The sequence below is a fragment of the Pyrus communis genome, chromosome 4 (assembly GCF_963583255.1).
Source record: "Pyrus communis chromosome 4, drPyrComm1.1, whole genome shotgun sequence".
Classification (NCBI taxonomy): Eukaryota; Viridiplantae; Streptophyta; class Magnoliopsida; order Rosales; family Rosaceae; genus Pyrus; species Pyrus communis.
In genome coordinates this window covers 6,067,024-6,073,076 of record NC_084806.1, presented here as the reverse complement: position 1 = coordinate 6,073,076, position 6,053 = coordinate 6,067,024, and the positions used below count along the sequence as shown (strand labels likewise).

Here is a 6,053-nt window from a genome sequence, read left to right as displayed (position 1 = left end):
CATTTATGGATACAAAATCATTATATCAACCAAAATAAAGGTTACAATTTTATTCCTAGAGATTTCATTTAGGCACCCATATACTGGCTCAATGGAAACTTGCACATGAAAAATTCTCATTACAACATAAAGGAGACATGATCAGCCTATTCCAAGATATCTTTCTAATTGAAATTGACCTAACAACAAGTTTCACCAATAAGAATATGATCCGAGATCAATTGTACAATATTAATCCCCAAAAAAAAAAAAAACCATTAAGATATCATGTCCAAAATAATTCCTATGCAAGCCCCAAAACCCAAAAAAAAATCATCTAAAGCAAATGTGCACAGTTTACAACCAAAAGTTTCACATTGTTGAATCACATGTTCCTACTGGCGATAAATTAATTACAATTTCGACTTTAATTTACATATTTCAAGAGATTTGTAAAAAGTGAAATTTTCAAAATACCCTTGAATTTAATGTTTCTTTAACAAATATGTTGAAGTGAGACAAAAAAAAGTTAAAAATGTCAGTTTCAAGGGGTAAAGACGGAAAAGACCAATAGATGGTCAAAGATGTGGCGGGCGGAGCATGGTCCAATGAAATTAGAGATTTTTCAGTATCTCTAGAACACGGCATAAATGACATGTTATTATATTAGTGGAGGGATAAAAAAAACTTCACTCAACTTATAAATAAGGGTAAACTGCGGTTTGACCTCCTAAATTATTACTTCAGTTAAAATTGACTCCTTGAACTATTTTTTTGGTAAATTAACCCCCTGAACTATTTAAAATCAGCCAATTAATCCCTTGCCGTTAGATTCCATCCACTATCCTATCAAATTCAAGGGCAAAATAGTATTTTCATCATCAATTCTGATTTGTCAGTTATACCAACCAATAAAATAATGAAATGTGGATACAAAATAATTCAAAACTCATAGCATAATAGGAAACATAAAGAAACCAAACATTTTAGTAACAAACCATTTCACATTGTCATTACATATTATTATGTGTCCACATGTCATAATTTTATTGATGATTATAATTGATATGTAAGAATTGATGATAAAAAGATTAATTTTTCCTTGAATTCGGTAGAATAATGGACGGAATCTAACAACAAAGGGTTAATTAGCTTATTTCAAATTGTTCATGAGGTTAATTAAATAGTTTAGAGAATCAATTTCAACTGGAGTAAAAATTTAAGAAGTCAAATAACAATTCACTTTATAAATAATGTATAGCATATAACAGTGTTCTAAATACATTAAAAAATTTATTGTGAAAGCGGTGGCATGCGTGCGGGTATCTGTGAGTCCTTTTGAGCTAATCAAGGCCACTTAAACCTATCTTGATAATTTAATCCAATTTTATTTGGAAACCCAATAACAAGATTTAATTACGCACATGATACGATGCAGAACTTTGGAAAAACACTTGTACGGTTTGCTTGTCTCGTTCTACTAAAGATGACTGTCCTTTTGCTTTCATCACATGGTAAAAGGAAATATCAAATTAAAGATTTGCACCGCATTTAATCCCTAGTTAAGCCTTATATTTTCTCTTCGTTAGGCCTGATTTGATACGGGATGATTCTGAAAAAAAACTGAATGCTATTTTTGTGTTTACTAAACATTCAGCTTCAGTTTTTTCTTTCATATTTTTGGGTGAATAAAAGTAAAAAACAAGAAGCTGCAAAACTCATATTTGAAAAAGCAGTTTTTTTTCACATCTGTTTTACATAAAAGTTTACCAAACACTATAATACTGTTTTTTTTTTTTTTTTCAAAAGCACTTTTACAAAAAAAGTTTACCAAACACTTTGCTGCTTTATTTTACAGCTGCTTATTCTCACAGCACAGCAGAAGCAGTTGCTTTTGCTGTGAAATAAAGCAGCAGAGTGTTTGGTAAACTTTTTTGTAAAAGTGCTTTTGAAAATAAAAAAGCAGTATTAGAGTGTTTGGTAAACTTTTATGTAAAACAGATGTGAAAAAAAGCCGGTTTTTCAAAGTTAGGTTTTGCAGCTTCTTGTTTTTGGCTTTTTTTTCATCCAAAACTGTGAAAAAAAGCTGAAGCTGAGTGTTTACCAAACACAAAAACAGCTCCCAGCTTTTTTTGATAGCAGCTTTTTTCAGAATCATCTCAGTACCAAACCAGATCTTAGTCAATCGGATTTGTGCCATTGATGTTTTGATGGCAAATAATTTTTATGCACGTACACAAAACTGACATATTTTTGAATAAATATAATTGGTACTTAAGAAAGGAACTGGATCCTCTCCAGATCCACACATCATGAGCCTAAGAAAGGAACTGGATCCTCTCCAGATCCACACATCATGAGCCTGCTAAGCAAGCGATCCGGCACGTTGAAATTTGATCTAACGGTTACAAACATGGGATCCTCTAAAAATTATAATAATTGTAGTCGTTTGATCAAATTTCAACGGACGGGATCGCTTGCTCAGCAGGCTCATGATGTGTGGTTCCGGAGAGGATCCGGTTCCCTTATGGAATACATATATATCCAATAGCACGAAACTAACGCAAGAAAGAATATTTGAATAAAAAGAAAGGCATAAACTAGAAAGAATGCCTGGGCTTAATTAGGGTCAAAGATTTAGATAAGCCTTTCAATTGAAACTCTTTATTTTATTTTTTATTCCAAGTGATATTATATTTTTAAGTTAAACTAGGATGAAGAGGGAAGGTTTAAATTTAAGAAGCAGTTAGTTCAAAAAGTATGTCATGTAACCACTAGGAATCGACCACTAGCCTTTTAATCGAATTGACAAACCATATGTTATTAAACTAATTTCAACTCTTTATTTCATTTCAGTTTTCAGCATCAACAAACATTTATTTTCTTCTAAAATGAAAGGTAAATTCAGTAAAACAGACGTACACACACTATAAACATATATGACAAGGATTTATGCCTCATTTTTTTATGACAAAGCTTGATCGCATAAAACTAAACTGTATATGTGTATATAGATATAGTGGCATCATCAAAGTTCTTCCTTGAAGGAGCTGCTTTGGGTGTTGTTTGGTGACGATTTCATAGGGTAAGAGGCATCCATAGCAATTCCACACATCCCTCCTTCTTTATCAACCCCTCGTTGAATCCTCAAGTAACCTTTCTCTCCCCATCCAACTCCCCATGAATTCTTCACAATCCAGTGCTTGGTTCCTTCTTGAGTTGCTCCATATCCCACAACTGCCACTGCATGATTCAGCTCTGTTCCACATTCCCCATTCATCACCCTGTAAATTTTTAACACATGAGTATACATATACAGATGCTACTTACACTCCTAGTTTGTCATTTTGCACTTACTCGAGGAGTATTTTGAAATGTAAAGAATAACTAACTAAAATGTTCCTTTATTTATTATACCGGCATGAGTAAAACTGGAAATTAAAACAAGGAATATGCTTTCGAAAGAATCTGTATGCTCTTGATAAGATAGTTTAATTATTATTTTTTTTAAATTTGTTAGGAAGAGATTCTTGTGTACGACTGTCCATATCACGTTGTTTGTTTGTCCAACAAACATAAAACGATGACCCCCCTAGCATTGCATATAGGCTCCCAATGTGTGCACTTCAGTGGACTTAAATGATAGGGGTCTCCTTTCTCTGTGTCCTGGGTGAATGGATGACGTGATTCGACATGCTTTTCGGAACTCACAGTTGGAGTTGATAGATTGGGAAATTTAGACCACTCATTTTAAATCATATGGCTCGCATTAACTCATTTCACTGACCGACCTCACATAAATTAAGGTCTAGATCTCTCTCTTGAATAGTTCGAAGTTTTTGGTTCGTGAGCTCCAGGCTACGAGATCTGGAAGAGAATTTGAATTGTGAGCGAAGTGACACGAGCAACCGTACCCCATGATTTTCAGATTGTTAACCACGCTAGTTGCTATATATGTACTATTGATGGGGGCTAAAAAAGGTTGTGTCCTATTATTAGGGTTCTAGGAGTGTGGATAGCAACTTATAAAATATCAAGTTCTACTTTTTTATTGATGCTCATTGATCATGTTATCTTAATAAGTGCTTAATTGGTTTAATTAGAAGCCAGTTTACCTCCGCGTAGAATTGGAAGTCTTTACCACCAGCATCTTGTGCAACCGATACAGGTTGGTTTGCAACAGCTTTCATCAAAGCCTTCTCATCGTTTTCAGGTACGTTTTCATAACCATCGATTTGCACCAGAGAAGCATTCGTTATCTGCAACTTTAACACAAAGTTAAGTAGGAAGATTATAGTGTACTATTTATACTAATAACGTAAATATTGACCTGGGTAATTAAATTTTCACCTTGGATGAGTCACAAGGACCATCACTGGCTCTGTAAGGGTAGTTTTGCTCGGTTGTTATTCCACCATTTTTCTTGATGTACTCAAATGCTTTTTCCATCAGTCCACCGTCTCACCCTTCGTTCGGGTCTCTGTTGCAATCAACCGGCTCTTGCTCAGACACAGATACTAGCTGCTTTGTTTTGATCTGATTGATGCCCTCCACTCCAACTACAGTTGAAAATGCCCAGCAGCTACCTACAATATCAAAATACCATGCAGTGAATTTTAATCAGCTCTTGATTTCAACCGCATAATATATTGATAATTATCCCTGCTCAACTGCCAATTTGCCACCAAAAATTACACGATCAACACTGATACCAGTTATTTGACACCATGAAAGTTGTATATATGTGTACTTTTAGACCTTTTTTTAGGGTCAATTTTAGGTATAAAAGTAGGGTGACGTATCTGAAACTATTTATTGTTGGACTGTTGTTCAACTAGCTGAAGATGTTTCTAACAAAGTTTGGTAGGAAAAATTAAAAAGTAGTTATGCGTAAAAAAAACACTTGGAAGTATTTTCCAGGAAGAACATGGATTTTAGCAAAAATTTCGACTCACTTGTAAAAAAGCACTCATGGACAAAAGTACTTTCTAATTGAGGGATTTCCCAACGTCCCCTTACTTTGCTCATATATAAGACTTACCGCATTTGCCTTGGTCTTTAATTCCAGTGACAGCTCCACTCTTCCTCCAATCAACACTTGCCGGAAGATCGTCGGTCATCCCATGTGTGAAGGCAGTAGCCCTTCTGCTGCCCTGCAGTGATCTGTAGTGGCTAACCTTCGAGCCAGCATAGGAGCTTGCAAACTCATGATTGATCATGTCTGCAAACTTGTTCAGCTTGAGCTTGTAGGGTGTGCTCATCTGGTTCACCTTGTCAAGATGCTTCACGTTCTCTTTAAAAACATTGAAGCGCTTTCGCTTCTCGCCCAGGTCGTGGGAGATTTTGTGGTGGCTCCTCCACCTCTCGTACAAATCCCAGGATTCTCTTCAGAAGCCAAGTCCTTCTCTTGGTATTCAAAGCACTTAGCCAGGCCAAGAACCAGAGCTACAGCTAGGGCAACCAAAATAAACTTCCCCAAGTTCATCACTCTATGATTCTAGTTTAATCAAGAAAATATGAAATTAGGTTTTTGAGAATTATGTGAGACGGAGGTGTTTGATATGATCTAGCAATGGAAGCACATCGATCTTATATAAAATTTTCGATTGGGATTAGCACTATGACTAGTAAGTATGTATCAACTTTATTAGCTTTAGAGAGAAAAACGAGTAAAAGGTGGTTTTTTTTTTTCTCAGAAGGTGTTTATCTAAATTGTGTTACACGATATTATTATTATACTCAAATTCTAACTCGTATATTTGTTTTAATATATTTTAGAAGCGAGACATATTAATCATAATATCTAGATGTAACATAACGCGCAACACTACGTACGACGCCAATTCTTGCTATTTATAATAAGTTTTCCTATTTTTGGAGTGGAATTTATTTTTTATTGGTTCAATTTTGTGCCTGCATGCCAAACACGTTACCTAGTTTAACTTGTTTGTAGATGGTGACAAATGGGTTATGTATGTTGCGAGAGCTTTAGGGCACGATTTCTTGCAAGCCTATCTACGGGTACAGTACAGCGCTTAGGACTTGCCTATCTTGTTGTATGAAACCGAAAACTT

The 6,053-nt window shown here is 35.1% G+C and overlaps 1 pseudogene; it reads right to left on the bottom strand.

Annotated features, from left to right (window-relative positions):
* Positions 1 to 3,007: 3,007 nt before the first annotated feature.
* Positions 3,008 to 5,464, bottom strand: LOC137730546 (vignain-like; annotated as a pseudogene).
* Between the last annotated feature and the right edge of the window lie 589 nt (positions 5,465 to 6,053).